Source organism: Cupressus sempervirens, chromosome 5 (genome assembly GCF_028749045.1).
Source record: "Cupressus sempervirens isolate cs-2001-9-10 chromosome 5, ASM2874904v1, whole genome shotgun sequence".
Lineage (NCBI taxonomy): Eukaryota > Viridiplantae > Streptophyta > Pinopsida > Cupressales > Cupressaceae > Cupressus > Cupressus sempervirens.
This window is the reverse complement of record NC_143122.1, coordinates 8165001-8185827: the sequence shown is the minus strand read 5'-3', so window position 1 is coordinate 8185827 and position 20827 is coordinate 8165001.

The following is a 20827-nucleotide window of genomic DNA, read 5'->3' as shown; positions in this document are numbered from 1 at the left end:
TGTATTTCCTAGGCAATTAAATAATTTTAAATTTGGGAACCAGCCGTTAGGCAGGGCAAGCATTTAAATACAATTGTTTCGCGGGGGACCAAAAATAGGAAACAATACCCACTAGATAATATATTAATATATAAGTTCCTTGTTAGAGGATGGACCATATGAGGAGTCAATGAGAAAATTTAGTATAAGGAGTCCCTATTAGGAGACTTTGAATCCTTGGTAGGAGATTCCTATTAGGAGTTGTGGTATAGTAAATGCAAGATGAGCCCACTACCCAAATATGCACTTCTATTTACAAGAAGAGCTCATTTCCCAAACAAGTAATTAGACTTCTAGAATATAGGTACTATGATTTCTTCCTTGAATAATCTCTAATCTTCAACTTAATCTCGGATCACAAAATAGCTCATATAAAACTTCACATATATCGCTTTCTCAAAAGTTTGCATACAATCAAAATTACAAGATAACACTTATAATTACTCTTCTCATCACAAGATATCCTTTGTATAAATACCACACCTTTACTCAAATTGTTGCTGGGCTAGCTAAGACCACAATCTAGTTTTCCAACTTAGAGTAAACATCTAGGATATCAGTCGTAATTTGACAAGTAATTATCTTGTAAAGAAAATAATTATTTCCTTCAATTTCACTATCCTATTTCACTTCAAACATGATTATCTATATTCTGTATAGTCCATACCAACTTCTAAGGTTATACACATCATCACCAACATGTATACTATCTCCATCTAACTTTTCTAGTCATAATATGACATCAACAACAAGTTATAAACAAAACAATACACTATTGTAAACCAAATTCTATACTTAGACAATTTTTTGATTACCAAACACTAAGTATCTTTATTTCTAAGTTTTCTTGTGAGCATGTATATCATGTGTTGCCATAAATGACAACAATTACATATCTCTTTTAGCCAATTGTCAACACACCCAACATAAAATATTTTAAGGTATTTGGAAGCAAGTGTTATATTCTTAAGGATAATAGGAATGGAAAACTTGATGCTAAAAGTGAAGAAGGTATATTCCTAGGCTATTCCACAAGAAACAAAGCTTATAAGGGTTCAAACTATAACACTAACAAAGTTGTGGAAAGTGAAAATGTGAAATTTGATGAATGTACAAAAGTACATGAAGCTAAACTTGTGAAAGAACCCGAAGATTAAAAATCTTTTGTATACTTCTATGATGACATGATTGAGGATGTTGTTGTTGTAATCACCTAAAAATGGTCATTTAGACTATTAGCCCCCTTCTCAGCATTTTGGCTAAATTAATTTTATCATTTATCTAGACCAAATTGCTAATAATCAATTTATTTGATTATAACCTATAGTTTGACTATGCTATCCTAAGTTCATTATTTGATTAAAAGAACATGTCCCCTTTTAATTAAATAAAACACCCCATTCTTCTAACCCACTTAAAGTGCACACAAAAAGTCCTTTTTCTATTTTACAATTAAAAGAAAAGGCTTGTGAGACTTTTGTCTTATGTGACAAGTCAACTTATATTCTATTGGTTGACTTGTGTGTGCACATGGATCACTCCTCTTTTCGAATTCCACTGTTGATTATCTACCATCTTCATGTTGATCTCTACCGTCCGTACAAATTTAAAAGGGAGAGAGATTTCCCCCTCAAAGGATCCATCCATCTTTTGAATATTGTTATGCTACAGGTTTTCTAACAGGTTTCTTTGGAGCTTTGTGGAGAACTTCTCATTTCTTGTCTCATTCTCTCATTCCATCATATTAGCATAAGATCATATGGCATTCTTAGCATACTTGCATGTTAGTTTAGCTTTGATTCTTGTAATAATCTCACATGGTTTAAATAATCATATTGTAACACTCTCATTCACATTCTAGTATAGCTGCATCTTGCATTTCTATTCAAGTTTAGTCTTCCATCTTGCATTGCATCTTTGAGGAACTCATTGTAGACACTTGCATTCTTTCTCTTGTCTCAAAGAACCTCCCATTGCATGGTTTACTAGCAAGAAGAACATTTCTAAAGCTTGGCTTGTTAGAATCTGAAAAGATTAATAACCCAGAAAACTAGTGCAAAGAGTAAATATCTAAACTATGAATGCAAATGATACAAAATCAAAATAGCATCATAGAGTTAGTCTCCAAGAGAGTAATGCAAATGCTGGAAGCGAAATAGCATTAAGAGGATGCAAAAATAAGAGATGCAAATACAAGCCAGGTAGCATGCTTATATAGGCTAGGAAGAGGGAGGAGGTGTCAACACCAACCAATGAGGAGCAACCATCTATCGGACTAAAGATAGCAAAGTATCTTCCCAAGATAGCTAATGGATGCTCACATGTAGGAAGGTGACACCTCACAACCATTCACCTAATAAGACATGCTTTATTAACCTAAGCGAGATTATTAAAAAGTGTAGGAAAAACCTAGCAAAAAAGGAAAAATAAAAAACTACACTAACACCCCCCCATAAGCGAAGCTTAGGTGGATGTAGAAATGGGTCCCGACAAGTCAAGCCTAATGAGGTACTCATGTACATAAGATTTCTCAAAAGAGAGAGAGAAAAGAAACCCCCCCACAAAAAATTCAGGACTCCGAGTGAGAGGAAGAGGCCCCCCCAAAAGATGAAGCATCCCGCACCCCCAGTAAAGCTCGCAAATGAAGGAACTTGCTCTCAGTGAAGGGTTTGGTGAAGATATCAGCAACTTGCTTAGAAGTCGGACAATAGCGAAGGTCAATGACATGACCATGGATGAGCTCCCAGATGTAGTGCATGTGGACCTCTATGTGTTTGGTCCATTGATGATGAACTGGATTCCGTGAGATCTGAATGGCACTCTGGTTGTCACAAAATATGACTGATGGCCGTCTGATCTGGATACCAAACTCAGTGAGAAGATGTTGAATCCAAATGGCCTCAGTGGCAGCATTTACAGCCCCCCAATACTCAGCCTCAGTAGAAGACAAAGCAATAGCAGACTGCTTTTTACTCAACCAACAAACAAGACCTGACCCAAGTGAGAAGCTATACCCTGAAGTAGACTTGCGATCCTCAGAATCACCTGCCCAATCTGAATCTGTGTAGCTCACCAAATCAAGCTCAATACCTGCTGCATAGTGAATCCCACAACTATGAGAACCCTGAATGTAGTGAAGGATCCACTTGGCTGCTTTCCAGTGTAACTCATGGGGCTCCTGCATGAATCGAGAGACCATGCCTACAGCATAGGAGATGTCAGGTCTCGTATGAGTCAGATAAATGAGACTCCCAACAAGTTGGCGGTACAAAGTGCCATCAACAAGTGGAGAAGAACATTGAGCCTCAAGTTTGACTCCAGAAAGGAAGGGAGTCGGAGCAGGCTTACAGTCAGCCATATGAAACCTCGAGAGTAAATCTAGAGCACACTTGGATTGTGTGATGGTGATCCCAGAAGGAGACTGAAGGATCTAAATCCTGAGAAAGTAATGCAACAAGCCCAAGTCAGTCATCAAAAAACTATCCTGAAGGGCCACTTTGACAGCCTTAATGGTGGGTGAAGAACTTCCTGTGATCAGCAAGTCATCAACATACAAAACCAAAAATAGAAGTGAATCACCCTGTTGCAAAATGTACACATTAGGATCAGAATGGCACCGAGTGAACCCAACTGATAGAAGGAAGGAGTCCATCTTGGCATACCAGGCCCGAGGAGCCTGTTTGAGGCCGTAGAGAGACTTTCGAAGACGACACACAAGTGAAGAATCTTGAAGGAAGCCCTGTGGCTGCTCCATGTAGATCTCCTCATGAAGGTCACCATGAAGAAAAGCACTCTTCACATCCATCTGATGTACTTCCCAACGATTAGCTGCAGCAATGGGAAGAACAATTCGAATGGAATTCATTCGGGCAACTGGCACAAAAGTCTCAGAGTAGTCAATCCCCAAAACCTGGGAGAATCCTTTGGCAACCAAGTGAGCCTTGTGTTTGTCAACTGACCCATCTGCTGCAAATTTTGTCCGATAGATCCACTTACATCGAACAAGTTTTCTTCCTTTAGGAAGAGGGACAAGATCCCAAGTGTGGTTCCTCATCAAGGAACTATACTCTTCCTGCATAGCTATATCCCACTCAGAAATACCAGAAGCCTCATGAAAGGACTGTAGATCTGAGGCAGTAGCAATGAAGACATGTGGAGCATCCTGGAATTGTGAACGAGTTCGCCTAGTGTCTGATGGATCCCCAACCCAATCACCTGCAGACTGCAAGGTCTGTCTAGCCCAAAGTGGGCAAGAAGATGGAGAATCTGGAGGGGAATCATTAACCTCTGAATGATGACTAGGAGAGGAAGGAGGTGAGTTCTCTGAATCACTTTCTGCATCAGAAGTAGAGGTAGAAGACTGTTCAGGTGAATCTGACTCATCAGAAGATCTGTCATGTATTCCAAGTGACTCTAATGTCAAGGTAGAAGTTGGAGAAGTGATAGAAAGTGAGCTTGAAGATCCCTCCTCAAACTGAACACTCCTCTCAATGAATAACTCATGTGTAGTAGGGTGGAGCAACCGATAACCCTTCACACCATCAGGATAACCTACAAATATGCAAGGTCTGCTTTGCGGATCCAAGGCCTTACATTTCTCTGTAGGAATGTGGGCCCATGCAGGGGAGCCAAAAACTCGAAAGTGCTTAACTAATGGTTTTCGACCGCTCCAAGCTTCAAAAGGAGTAACTCCCTTCAAGGCTCGGTGAGGAACACGGTTCTGGATATAACAAGCACAATTAATGGCTTCTGCCCAATACTGTGGTGCAAGAGATCTAGAGTGAATCATATAGTTTGCCATTTCCTTCAAGGATCTATTCTTCCGTTCTGCAACACCATTTTGCTGAGGATTGTATGGAACTGAATGCTGTAAATCAATCCCCTCTGAAGTGCAAAATCTTTCAAACCGATGGTTGACATACTCACCACCATTGTTTGTTCACAAAATCTTGATGGCTTTCCCAGATTGCTTTTCTACAAAATTTTTGAAGTCTTGAAAATGGTCAAATACCTCTGACTTCTGTTTGAGAAAGTACACCCATGTATATCGAGAAAGGTCATCAATGAATGTGAGGACATATCAGGCCCTGCTGAAAGAAGGATGTTTAAATGGACCAGCCAAATCACTGTGAACTAACTCTAGTATCTTGAAGCTCTCCATGCCTTACTTTTGTCAAACTTTTCCTTAGGATGCTTACCAAGAATGCAACCTTGGCAAACACCTCCTGAGAATTGAACCGAAGGCAACCCTGTGACCATGCTCTGCTGGTTGAGCTGATGCAAATAGCGGAAGTTAAGATGGCCAAACTGCTCATGCCATAATTTACTCACATCATTAGAGTGAGTGAGCAAAACAGATGAAGGAGGATCAGGAACAAAGTGAGAAAACAGATAGAGTCGTGACTGATGATCTGCTCTCCCAACTGCAACTACAGAATCACTATGCAACTCACATATCTCCACTGAATCAGGAGTGAACTCAACCCGCTTGCCTAAACCTATGTGAGTGATTTGGTATATTGATAGGAGATTAGTTAATAATGAGGGTACACAAAGAACATCATGGAATGTGCCATCCCCCACATCAACAGACCCTCTCCCACATACCTCAATAGGAGTGTCATCACCCATCAAAATAGAAGGCATAGTACATGGCTCTAAGGATGCAAGTTCTTCCTTAGATGAAGCCATGTGGTGTGAAGCACCCGAATCAAGAACCCAAGTGGATGGTGAGGAAGCAACTGCAACAAGAGCTTTTCCCTTTCCTTTCCCCTTGTTGTTTTCTTTTACCTTGTTAGACTCTTCATTAGAACTTTGTTTGATAGACTCAGGAACACTAATATTATTCTTCTCAAGAATGTATGTCAAGTGATCAATTTGTTTCTTCAAACATTTATGTTCATCATGACCGGGTCTTTTACAATAGGCACATTTAACCTTTTCTTTCTTAGGCTTATCGCCCTTGGAGGATGAGGTATCAATAGTTGCTTTTGAAGCAATTGGTATCTGATCCTTCTTTTCCTCACTATTATTTTGTTTCTCATCCTTACTATTGTTGTTACTACTTTGTCCTTTTTGTTCTTTTGTGCCTTGGTTGGTTGCTAAGGCATGTGACTTAGAGGACTTAAGAGTGCCCATCTGGATTAGCTTGTCCTGTTCTCGAGTAAGATTGACAGCAAAATCATCTAGAGATGGCATGGTGAATTGAGTACCAAGTGCACCCTTAGTAGCATAGAAGGTAGAGACAAACACAGAATATTTTGAACTTAGCTTAGAGAGAATACTGAGAATCAGTTGTTCATCTTTCTTTTCAATTCTACATTGTTTTAACTGCAGCCTTAGTGATTTCAATTTGGTGCAGAAATCTTGGATTGTGTTGAAATTGCCTGGATTCAAACTAATTAATTCATTTTCCAACATATGACCCCTCATTGAATCTTGTGTGCCAAATAATGTTTCTAGCTTTTTCCATACTTCATTTGGTGTATCCAAAGACTCAATGTGAAATAGCAAGTCAGGAGAAACAGACAAACACAATGTTCCATATGCCTCATCACATTTGTTAAACCACTTAGGCTTTTCTTCATCTTTAGCAGGTTCAGTTTCAAGTCCCATAGTTATCCTATTTAATCCAGCTTTCCTTAAGTGAATTATCATGCGTGATTTCCACTCAAAGTAATTGAATGGAGTTAGGATGGGCATATTTGTTTGATCCATGATGAAGGAATGCAAAGAAATGCTAAAAGGAAGAGAATCCAGCCACGACAATGCCCCCCCCTTTTTACTCAATCAAAGAACTCCCCCCCAAAGAAATATGATTTGGCACTTTATTTTAGTGCATTTACAATTACCACTAGAAAGAGATGTTTAGTGGTCTTTATTTCAATGCATTACAAACCCTCATGAAGAGCATATGCTAAAAGTGAAACTTGGGCACAATAATCAAGGAAAAAAATAGCACCACTGCGATCTACTCAAAAAATCATACACTTTCAAAAAAAGAATCGCCTCGATACGAGGTCGTATGAGAAAGTTATGATCCTCCGAAGTTTCCAAAACGAGAACTGTGCATAGTCACGGCTGAGAATCTGCAATTTTTGAAAAATTCATGCATGAAAATCAAAAACTAACTCCATTAGTGGATAGAGCACAAAAAAATAGCCAAGTCCATAACAAGAATCATCAAAATCGGAGTCCGTATGAGCAAGAATGAGACATTTGAAAACTGCATTCAGATCTGCGGCTGCCAACGGAGAGGGGTATGGCTGTAGCTTTGCATGCTCGATTCTGAAAAATATACAACTTGCATGAAAAATCTAAAAGACACCCAGATGATTTTTCGGGGCTGTGAACAAAACCCAGAAAGTGTTTATCTTGCTGATGAACAGAAGATGTTGTTGTAGTGTAAATCAGACGCTTTTAACAGTAAAAAATGGCTCCAAAAATCAGAAAACGACCCCAGCAACCAAAATATGACATGCAAATGCTGGATCAGCTTCTTAAGTCCATCAATGGCATGCTGAAACCTGCAAAACTGATTGAAAACTCCAAATATGCAAGTTGGTTCTCAAATTTGAGATTGAAACCCCAGAGAAAAACTGTTTTTGTCAAAACTTTTCTGATTCTCAGGATCATCCAAAGATGCAAGAGGAGAGCATACTTCATTTTTCAAAAAACTACAATAAAGTTTATTTTCCCCCCCCGAATCTCTCAAATAAGGAAACTAAAATCTACTCTTGCACATAGAAAAGCTCTGATACCATGTTAGAATCTGAAAAGATTAATAACCCAAAAAACTAGTGCAAAGAGTAAATATCTAAACTATGAATGCAAATGATACAAAATCAAAATAGCATCATAGAGTTAGTCTCCAAGAGAGTAATGCAAATGTTGGAAGCGAAATAGCATTAAGAGGATGCAAGAATAAGATATGCAAATACAAGCCAGGTAGCATGCTTATATAGGCTAGGAAGAGGGAGGAGGTGTCAACACCAACCAATGAGGAGCAACCATCTATCAGACTAAAGATAGCAAAGTATCTTCCCAAGATAGCTAATGGATGCTCACATGTAGGAAGGTGATACCTCACAACCATTCACCTAATAAGACATGCTTTATTAACCTAAGCGAGATTATTAAAAAGTGTAGGAAAAACCTAGCAAAAAAGGAAAAATAAAAAACTACACTAACATGGCTGAGAGCCTTCATGTTTGAATACTAGCTTCTTGCACTCCTTGGATAGGGAGCTCTAAGCTGGCATCTAAGCATTCCAACTCATGGAATCGTTTGGATAGACTGGTTTAGAGTGTGACACAAATCAAGTGTATAGTTGTGAATAAAGTTTCAACTCAACAACAACAAGTCTTAGTAATTGTTGAGTCACAAATAATCAATGTCAAGCTGCATTCAGAAATTGAGTTACAATTAGGAGCCGAGCTATAGAATGAAGCTAAGATATATTCTGAGAATTAGATCAATACATATGAAAGAGATGTTGAATTGCTTGATAGAGAAGCCCATAGTAATTCTAAAGTTAAAATATTTGTTGAAGAAAATAGAGTAGAACCAAGATTGTCAAAGTATGTTAAAAGACATTACCTTGCTACACAAATTATTGGAGACAAAGATGCTAGACATATGAAAAGAAATAAGTTGAGAAATGATACATGTCTACTGAGAATGCATGAACCTAAGATAGTTAGCGATGAACTGGAAAATGATGACTAGAGCAAAGCCATGAGAGAAGAAATTTAGCAAATAGAGAAGAACAAAACTTAATCACTTGTACCTAGACTACAGAAGAAGAATGTTATTGGTACCAAATGGGTGTTCAAAAACAAGTTAGATGAAAGTGGTGAAGTCACAAGAAACAAGGCAAGACTAGTTTGCAAAGGGTATGCTCAAGAAGAAGAAATAGACTATGGAGAAACATTTTGCCCTATTGCAAGACTAGGAGGAGTAAGAACTATGCTTTCTTACTCTGCATATAGAGGTTTCAAATTTTACCAAATGGATGTGAAATCTGCATTTCTAAATGATATATTAGAGGAAGATATTTACATTGAACAATCTTAAGGTTTTTTGATGCTAGCAACAAGAGCATGGTATGTAGATTGCACAAAATTTATATGGTTTAAAGAAAGCACCTAGAGCATGGTATGAGAGACTTTATTTATATTGTGAAAATTGGTTTTAAGAGAACTGATGATAACAACAATTTATACTTGAAGACTAAAGGTGGTAAAGGTATTTCACTAGTTGATATCATATTTTGAGGACAAATTGTACTTTGCAAGATATTTTCTGATCAAATAAAGCAAGAATTTGAGATGTCTATGTTTATAGAAATTAAATTCTTTGTGGAATCTGAAATCTATCAAATGAATTATGGTATTTACATCACTTAATCTAAGTATATGAAGGAAATATTAAAAACTTTTGGATTAGAAGATTCAAATCTTGTTAGCACACCAATGATGATAGGACATAAACTATTAAAGGATGATGGTTTGGTTGATGTGAACCAATCTTTGTACAAGTCTATGATTAGAAAATTACAATATGTAGTGCATAGAAGACTTGACATTGCATTAGCTATTGGGGTTATTGCAAAATTCTCTATAAATCTGAAGGAGAACCATTTGATGGTTGTTAACAGAATAATGGGAAATCTGAAAGGAATAAAGGATTTTGATCTATACTACAAGAAAAATGAGAAATTTGAATTGAGACCACATACAGATGATAATTGGGATAGAAATGTTGATGATAGAAAAAGCAAGTGGTGGAGCATTTTTATTAGGAAAGAGACTAGTTACTTGGATTAGTAAGAAACAAAACTAAATATCTCAATCTACTACTGAAGCTAAATATGTTGATGCTGCAATAAATTATACAAACATTGTATGGATCAAAAAACTACTCAAAGGAATGAAGAAGGAAATCATAGAAGCTATTACACTTTATTGTGATAACACTAGTGCTATAAATATATCTAAGAGCCCTCTGATGCACACAAAGTCAAAACATATAGCTATCAAGTATCATTACTTGAGAGAGATGGTTCAAGACAAAGAAGTAAACATGAAATACGTGAATACCAAAGAACAAATTGCTGATATATTCACAAAAGCTTTACCTAAGTATGCTCATGAGTATCTAAGAGATAAGCTAGGGGTGATACCCCTATCCAAATATTCTTAAGAAGTATATATTGTGCCCTACATCAACTGAGATAAATGAGATATGTTACACATTGATGTAGTGGACTGTACTTTAGGATTTTCCTAAAGTAATCAAGAGATGGAACAAAAGATCAGTCACATGTTAGGTGATAGAGGGAGAACCTGAAATTGTTAAACATCTACATGAATAAGATGACAAGTCTTTGGCATTGTTGTCAAAGAGGGAGATAGTGACATTAGAGGGAGGTAGTGAGAACTAACAAACTCATATGGAGAAATTAGATGTAGAAGATATAATGTAGAGGGAGATATAATGAATACATATGATATATCTACTTAGAGGCTGAAATACTTCAAGATAGAGGGAGGTAGTGAGAAATAAAAAACTAATATGGAGAAATGAGATGTAGAGGATATAATGTAGAAGGAGATATAATGAAGACATATGATATATCTATTTAGAGGTAGAAATACCTGAATATCAGAAAAAGGGAGTGATCAAAGAAAGTAAAAGAAAGCCAGAAGGAGAAGCATTACAAGATGATACCTAAAGGGAGTCATAAGGAAGAGTTGATTTATGTTGATCAAAATAGAGTTTTGTAGCCTATATAGAAGATTGAAGCTATTGATAGAGGGAGAGATTTCAATAGAAGGAATTATTTTCCTTTTGATATTGTTGTTGGTAATGGTTTTCCATTAATGCCAAGGAGGGTGAGATTGTTGACAAAAGATTGATACAAGTATAAGAATGTGTTTCAATCATTTTTTTGTCACTGATGTCAAACCTGCTACTTGCTAGTAAGACAATTTCTTAGTTGATTTGAGTAATATCATTTGTTTGATTGATGAAGAGGATTTGATCAAATGTGATAACAAGAGCACCTAGAGGAAAGGTTTGGTTATGGTATGAAAAAGTAGTACAAGTATTAGTTGAGATAGTGATGCTATCATGTATTGATTATCTACTTAAGGTTGCAAAGGATGGATACACTGATTAAGTCTAAAATAATAATAAATAAGGTTTGATTTTTCCAAGCTTGACTAAATGCACAATAGGTGTTAGAGTTAAGGTTTATTAACCTATACTCTTGAACGGTAAAGATGTTATCCTTTACTATTATCTTCTTAATATTCTCTCTATTTTATATAATAACATTTAATTCTTATTAAATGTTATTCCAAGGGGTGGATGAAAAGGCTTTCTTATCATCCTATCCTCATTGTGGGTGGATGTTTCATGACCCTATCTTCCTATCCTACTTGTGAGTGGATGTGTCATAACCTTATCTTCCTATCCTCTTGATGAAGGGTGCTCCCCTTAATACCATAAACTCATAATATAAACAAACAAACAAAAACAAATGCAAGAACAAAATATGGACTTCTTATTTGTGCTACAAATGCAGCATTACAGAACTCACACGTACAATATGCTAATCCACATGGGTGCCTTCATTTTTAGACAATCTGCTAACTATCACCCAAAGCTGTTCTAGATAATGTTCAAACCTTTCTTCAATAGGAAATTTTATGCTACCCGGGAAGGTTCTAAACATTGAAACTTAATACCTAGGGTCAACAGACCCTAACAATACATATAGAGTTAGCCAAATACATCTTTGACAATTATTTTAGATATTTTGGGTAGTCCAACTTTGAAAGGCCATAACTCATGAACTGTTTCTCTAATTGGCTATTATAACCACCATTTGGAAATGCTAGATCCTGATCTACAGGCTTGGAACAACACAAGTGTACTTTTGTCAAGTTTTTAGACCTCATCTAGGCACTCTAAGGCCTCCAATAGTGAGCCTAAAGATTTTTTTGCAAATTTTCTCACCGAAAAACTGCAATAACTTCTCTGATACTTATGCTTGAGCAATGAGATTTTTATGGTAGGTTTACAACTCTAAAATGAGCCTTCATATAGAAAATAAGAACATTCCAAGTTTGTATGATAAACTTACTAAAAATAGCAATATCCCATAAATAGTAACCAGCTTCTCTACTAGTACTTATTAAAATATAAAAAATTGAAAAGAAAATATTTTTGGGTAATGTAAGATTACTCTTACAACTAGGATACTCCTACATCATCTCCTTTGTGGGTGGATGACAAGGTTGCCCTTATCCTACCCTAGTGGATGACAAGGTTGGCTCTTCAACCTTGCCCCTTGGTAAGAGGTTGAAATCCTTTATAAGGATGTTCAAACCTTGCATTTTGTAACACTTGCAATACACTCAAGAACATATAAAATCATAACATTATAATATTCATTTTCTATCTTAATAAAATTTATATTTTTTGAGAGCAATTTTGTGTTCATGCTTTGGATTCTTTTTTTTAGATTGTATCTTGCTATTGGATTATCATCCTGGCTCTTGTAGAGTTGTTCTTCACCAACTCTAACTTGGTATCATAGCCACATATCTGACAACTACTTGCTCTTCTTTGATGAATTTGGAGCATGTGGTGGGTTTAGAGGATTCAACATCGTTTGGGTCAGATTTGTGAAGAGCTATTTTTCAGAGAATCTTGCATCCAAATAGACTTAACTGATGGGCTTAAAGGGCATCAAAACCCTCATTCCATATAAACCTATTCATTTTGGAAAAATTTGAAATGGGAGGCAAATTTTTTTGCCTAAGGACCTTTTTCCCTTGTATGTTGATTGAGGAGGATTTTTTTTTAAAAATATATATATATTTTTTTTTGGCAAGTTTAGGCTACCCCCATAGGCACCCATGGGTGCTACCACTACCCCACCATCTCTGGAGGCTTAGCTCATGCCACAACTACAAAGAGGTAGCCTTTTCCCTTAGCTTACAACATATGTTTCCCCACTTGGCTCTAGCGGCCATTTCTTGTTGTCCAATCTCCTTGCCTGTACAGAGCTTCCCATGTCACGCTCCACATCTTATGGCTTCCTTGAGTCCTCTATGGTCAACATCCACCCTACTTCATGTACTCATAGCCTCTTTGTTTTGATCTATAGCCTTATGGCCTACAATTACTACCTTGACTCCCTTTGACTTTCCCCCTACAACCACACACTACCAACTGTAGCACCCCCATGTGACCTCTCTACCTAGACACCTCTTGTGGCTGCTCAAACTAAAACCCTTAGTTGTAGCCACCCTCCCACCACCTTGGCACCACCCTTATGGCCACCAATCAACTATCCAAGTGGTCCTCTACCCTGCCCAAGAAGCTCACACCAAACCTTGTCACCTTTTAGCCACTGAGCCCCCATCAGTGATCCTCTGGTCTTCATGCTGATTTTTGGTTGCCAAAATATTTGCTTGCAGGCAATGTCAAATTAGATTTTTTGTTTCTAGTGAAGAATGTGTTTCATGAGGGGGGAGGAAATAGTTTATAGTGGGGGATTTTTTTTTGGCACGGGGGATCTTTTTAGGCGACTGATATTTTTTTCAATAGGGCATATTTTAACTGTGACTGGATTTTTTTATTTTGGGGGGGAGTGCAATTCTTTCCTATGACCAAATTTGTTTCTTGGAGTGGGGATATTTTGTGGCATCTAATAGTTTTTTGGAAGGGGCTTTTTTCTTTGTGACATGCTGATGTCATTATGACATCATCACAGTGGGACATACTACCACATGGATGCACTGTTAGCATCTTGTTAGTGTTTTTTTCTGTTGACCCATTAGTGCCCTTTTTTGGATATCTTTGTTTGCCACGATGGTCATATGGTTGTCAAATTTGACATCATGTCATGCTGATGTCATCATGACATTGCCACTACATCACATACCTACAAGCCCTTAGATAATTTTTTGACCTATTGTTGGTTTTTTTGCCATAACTTGAGCATATGACCTCCATTTTTGGAAAATGAAATATTTTTGGAAAGTTGGTTCTGAGAGCTATTCATTGGTGCTAGTTTTTTGGGATTTTGATGTAGTTTGATTGCTTTATTTATTAGCCAAAGATGAGGGTTTTTTTTTCCACTCTGGTTGGCATAACATGAGAATCCGATTTGTAAACAATATATCACTCAAAATCTTGTTTTCTATACTTTCTAGTGATTCTGGATTTCCTTCATGATTCTTTTCCAAGTTCATCTCTCTCCTTTTTTTTTTTTTTTGCATTTTTGCAAACTAGGGGATAACTTGTGTATTACAGGACCGATGATCATTTTCATCGATTATGATGTTTCATTGTGGGCTATACTTTCTTTTGTATATGCCTTATGCCTGTTTTGATCTTTGCTAATGCCTTTTGTAAGCATTTCTACATATTGCATTGAGATAAACTACCACTCTTGCAATCTATGTTCTCATTTAGTTATTTTCTTTTTTTGCCTTCTAATTTGAGTAGTGTCATTTTAGGACACTCATGTAGATTATTATATTCTTGGGATCTCTCTTCTTGTGCCATACTGTACATGCACTACTCATGATTAATGTGTCATGGGGGGTTGATGTTTTGCCTTTGTTTACCATCTTCTTTTGTCTAGTGAGTGTCCCTTCTATGAAATTAGCCTCATGTCATGTCTGAGATTGATCACTTCAGTACACCCATATATAGTCTTTTGTGCCTCTTGATTATGGTTCCTTATCATGCATTTCTATTGGCCCACTTTCTCAGTTGCCTATCACCTCACCCTTTTCAACATTTTGGGGTGGATAACTATTGATTTCAAATGCTTCCTTGATTCGAATTGGAGTGAACCATGTATTAATTATTGTTCATACGTACTAGGTGTTTGCACTAGCTAGGTACCTATGTGTTTCGATGAGATGGAACATTTACTATAAGGACACTATTTTCCATTCATTCCTATTTTGGATGTAGCCTTCCATGTTCAATTGATCATCTCTTTAGGCTTTGGTGTTTTTGTAAGAAATTGAGAAAAATAAAACTAATAAAACAATCCAAGAGATCTTAATGTGAAGAATATTATCATAAACCAAATGAGTTTCCCAATGGATCAACAAGAATGGAGACAAGAGATTTTGAAAGGGGAAAGCAAAGAAAACCCCTTGTGTAATATTAAGAATGTGGTAAAGAAGCCTAAGGAAGGAGAGAAGAGGAAGAAGGATTGTGGAGCAAATTAGCTCATTACAATAACATCAAGAAAATATAAAGAACAAGTGTAGAAGAATGAGAGAGGCATCTCTTTTATAGAGATAATAAAGGAATTGAATGTGTAACTCCCATTTCTATGAATTCTACCATTCATAATAAGTGTGTGCAAAGTGTCAATATCTTCTTAAGGAGGATAAACTAATTTCTTCTATAAAAGGAATTACAAAAAAAGAGTTATCCTCACATGTGGACTAGAGGACAAGAAAATGGCATGTCCTTCACATGTGTACTAAAGGATAAAATACATAAGGGATACCTTGGTTTATCCCATTTAATAAAAAAATACAACCAAGGAAAGATTACTACTTCTAACATCCTCCTTTAATCTTTACTTGGTGAGATTTTATAGAAGGGTGTCAAACCCAATTTACAATATTACAAGTTCATTGTGCAAGAGGTCTCTTATTAGCATGGGTAAATCATCAGAGATCCAAGAGAAGTGGATAGTCCTTTAAGTGTGTTACATCTTCAAGAGGTCTTGTATGTGTCATGATGCATTACCTGAAACATGGAAACATGAAATAAGGCAACTATCCACAAGGATAATTTCATCTTATATTCAAGTTAGATAATTTTTTAAAGTATAAGTAAACTCTCACAGAGTAAATTGAAATAGAGTAGCTTGGTACCACAAAGAAATCAAGATAAATCATATTCTACAAAGAAAAAATATGTTATTAAAACTTTCAAGAAAGGACCATAGAAAAGGCTAGGTAATGAATCCAACATCAACAACACATCAATCACGTGGATATAGACAACCAACTAATAAGTCATTTTACTACAAGTTAATGGGTGATAAATCCATAACATGCATGACTGCAACAAGCTATACATCATGATTTCAAAGATACCAAAGGAAGGGATTATGAGTATTAATAATAGACTGCTTTCAAATAAGAGTAAAGTGCCTTCAAGATGGGTCAAGTTAACTAAAATTGAAGGGAAACTCCAAGAATGGCATCCTCTTCACGAGGGACAAAAATAGAAGAACATGGTGGAAAATGCCATATATACCAACGTTCAAAGTAGAACTAATAGAACTAGATGGAGGGAAACTCTATATAAATCTCAGCCCTTCAAAATGGAACAAAGAGGACCAAATGGAGGGAAAATCCATGTGATTAAATGGTATAGACCATAAAGTGCCAACATGGAAATAAAATGATGCTAGAAAAGCATAAACTATACCATAGTAATATTGAAGGCAATTGTGTATAATAACTCATAATCTCAAGGAATAAGCAATAAATATAAAGAGCCAAAATAAAATTTGTATTTGGGAAACATATAAGAATACACTCATAATTGACAAGTCACAATAGATCCAATAGTTTGTATATTTATCAAGATATATATGTGGGCCCTCATATATAAATGAACAAATATACCTAAAATATCATGGTAGTAAATCATGCAAAAAAATTAAGATCATATATAGAACATAATTTCTAGGCAACATACTAAAGAGAAATGCCAAAGATGATGAATGAGGATCATTAACATTAAACCATATTTTCAGTAAGTAATCCTCCTAGGTTGAAGTCCACCCATTCTAAAAATTGATCTCTTTTACTAAGTACTTTTTGAAACCATTTATTTTTTCTCATAACAAGTTTACCACTAGAGAAAGAGTCATGATGTATGAATGCATCATTTGTTTCAAAATTAGCATTATTGCCATTATCAACATTAGCATTATTACCATTATCACTGTAAGAAAGAATAGGAGGAATAAAGGTAGATATATGAGGAGTAGGATTTAGAGTAGGAGGTTGGTACTCCACTAACACAATCCTGCTTCCACTAAATTGTTCATTTTGATTATTAGAAGAATCATGCACATCATTTTCTGCAAGACAAACATTTTGTGCTATGTGCAGTTTGTTAGGAATGTGATGAGTCTTAGATGAAGCAATATGAGGTAAAAAAGTTTCAACCATATTAGATGACATATGATCAATATGCAAATGAGCAAGCCTTTTAGGCTTCATATTAAAACTAATATTTTCATGCAAAGAGTGTCTTGAAGAGGTGAACCGAGAAAAAATAAATAAGTTATCATGGCCTAACTTAGCATTAGCAACAACTTCGTTAGTGTTAGGATCAATAATAGAGCACATGTCCCTATGAAATTAAAATTTATAATCTTGACATGATTTAACAAAAAAAAAAAGATTGTATTTCAACTCAAGAACATAAAGGACATCATGTAATTTTCCATTTGGAATACTAACATTCCCAAATCCTTCAACTTTACAACTATCATTATCAGCTAATTGAATTAGAATATTAGAAGGATCAAGTTTTAAAGAATCAAACACTTCTTTATGATAAGTAACATGTTGAGATGCACCAGTATCAATAATCCATTCTAAATTTTTAGGAACATTGTAACTAATAGTAAAAGCATGACAAGATGGGTGAGAGTTTTCATTATTATTATTGATAGGTTGCTTATCTTTTTATTTTTTTAAACAATTATTAGTTACATGACCATCTTTCCCACAATAAGTATAGTGGGGTTATTAATTATATTGATTAGGATGAGTATTATTACAATTTTTTTTTGGATTATTATTATTATGAGTATTCGGAGAATCATTATTAGAAGATTTGAAATTCTAATTTTGACTTTTAGACACAAAGGCATGTTCATTAGATCTAAGAGTACCAAATTGTAACAACTTAGCTTCCTCTCGATGCAACAAATTTTGAAAAATATTATATGTTAATTGAGTAGACAAAGTAGGAATAGTAAGTTGAGAATGAACATTAGTAATAAATTGTTGAAATTGTCTAATGTGAGGCCTCACCCCAACCCATTGCAGCATAGTTGATACATTATTATATTGATACTCAGGACTTGATATGTGGGGACATTATTTGATGCACTGAACATTATTATGCTATTTTATGATGTGTGATGCCTTACTTTCAGATATTTGATTTCATCATTTAATGTTTTATGAACATGTATAATGATGAAGTAAATGAATGTAGAACTAACATTTTGATTATGCAATTTTAATGGTTGAAAATGTGAGTAGAATGAGATATACAATTGATTATTAGAAAGATGGATGTTTTTAATTTATATGATTTTTCTAATACATAATGCATGTGATTTCTTGAACTACTAATGTGTGTGCAGGATGTCTAGCCGAGAAACCTAATGGAAAGATGAAACCAAACCCCTTGCTAATTTGTTTTTAATTTGCATGGTATTTATTTTAAGGTTGTTCTATAGTCTTAAAATTCTCCTAGCTTTTTTTGGTTTCTATTAAGTCTTTAAGGCCTAAAAACATTAAATTTAAGTATCCTAGGGGTAAGGGTATGGGTTGGGAGTACTTTCCACCCCCTTAGCCTCTTTGGTTGACTTTTAGGGTCACTCAAAAACCCTAATTTTGGTTGATTTCCAAAATTGATTTGTCTCCTTCATGAGTTGGTGACTAAAACTCCACCTTGGGGTTACCTAAACTCTAGTTGAGTTAGGATCATATTTAGAGGCATTTTGGAGAAGTTTTGGGGGTTGTTACCCAATCTCTAGTTTTTAGAGGGAAGTTGGAAGATTGAAGGAAAGGAAGGATAAGCTCTTCTCAACTTTTCATTTTACCATAACTTTTTTTGTGAAGGTAGGGTTCTTCACTCTTTTGATCATGTTCTTCATATTGTTCATACTCTAATTCATGCATAAGGCATTGTGTTGTTCTTGTATTGCTTGCATGTGTTTTGAGGTTGTTTGGGGAGGGATCTTGACTTGTTCTTGGGTGTCATTCTTATGCTTTGCTTTGAAATTTTGAGGGAATTTCATGGGAATTGTTTTGGTATTACTCACTCTTGGATAGGGAAGAAGTTGCCAAGTATGGGGGAAGGGCCTTAGTTGGACCTCAATAGTGTAGAGTCTCCTCTCATGGTGAGAAGAGGGAAAAAGGGTAGGGTGTATGGGACCCTACTTGTCATCACATACCTTGTATGAAAATTTGAATTCTTGAAGAAAGGAAGGAATGAAAACCCTTGTTGTATTGGCCTCAAAAGGGCATTCGTAGAAGAACAAAAGTTCTTGAATTTTAGCCCCAAAAGGGCTATGTTATGGTATGGTGATTGACGTCTCCTATTGAGAAAATCCACCTCCCCCCTATTTTGGTTCAGTGTTGAACCTATTGTGCAAAATCAGGTTGGGAATGCAAGCTTGAATTGTTTATCATAATATGTTGTTTTACGTCTGGGTCAGTTCTTATCTTTCCCATGATTCCCTTGATGCATTGAAGATATTGGAAAAGATATCTTGTGAAAGACCTAGAAGAGAAATCATTTGAATTGTAACATTATGCAAAATGTATTGTAATTTTGATGTATTGGCAAGGATGTCAGGTTTTCTTACTGGTTCTTTCCGATGGAGCCTTGAACCAGGTTAATTAATAGAGAGAAAGGATTGAAAAAAAAAATCTCCTTGCATGGTATCTTATGTTGTTCAATTTATGTATATGAGTGTGAAAAAAAAATTTTAAAAAAAAAATTTAAATATATATATATATATATAATGATGATGGTTTCAAATTATGAATTCTTCAAAGTTCAATTATGTTAAGGAAAAGAAATGGGATATGTTGAAGTTTTCAATTCAATATAATATGTTCTAGGAGAAAACAAAAAATGCTACTTTTTGGATAAACAAATTTATCATCTTTCCTTGTTTAACTATGTAAGTAGAAAATTAAAATTTGATCAAAAAAAAAACTTGTATCCTAGTTATAAGACCAATTGAGAAAACATAAATAAATAAATAAAAATTATATATATATATATATATATATATCCTTGCATTAAAATGCATGACCAAGGGAAAACAAGTCCTAAAACAAATAGAGTTTATGCAAGATTAAAAGAAATCAATCAAACACTAGATTTCAAATGGATAGATAAACATGTTTTAAGAATAAAATGTCCACCTCCAGGAGAAAAATCCTCTCTGGAGTTTGTATGGAGGAGAGATTTAGTCCATTTAACCATAGAGAATATACCTCCTTTGATTCCCTTTAAAAATCTATTATCAATTTTTGCATGTAAATAAATAAATAGATAAATTTGAATTTTAAAGGTAATGCAATTACTTGCCTATACCTCTTTGCTATGAACTCACCAAATAAAATTTAAATCATTAATACTCTCCACTCACCAATCCTTTGATGTCGGTTTAAGAGGGAGGACAGACTGGGGGTATGTTTACTTAGTCAACAAATTAATGTCAGCATGGCCTTATATTCTCCTAAGATCTCACATGTACAGACCCAGTGGGTAGCAACAAAGGTGGTTGAGTAGGCATTTAAGCCCATGCAACAAGCTTACATTTTAAAACAAACCTTTAAAATCCCCATTTAAATGCCCACATTTTGGAGGCTTTTCCTGCACGTTAAAGTGACCATGCAAACGAAATTTGGCACCCACCTGCCTTTGTACACACAGTACATGGATAGTCAAATCAAAAAGG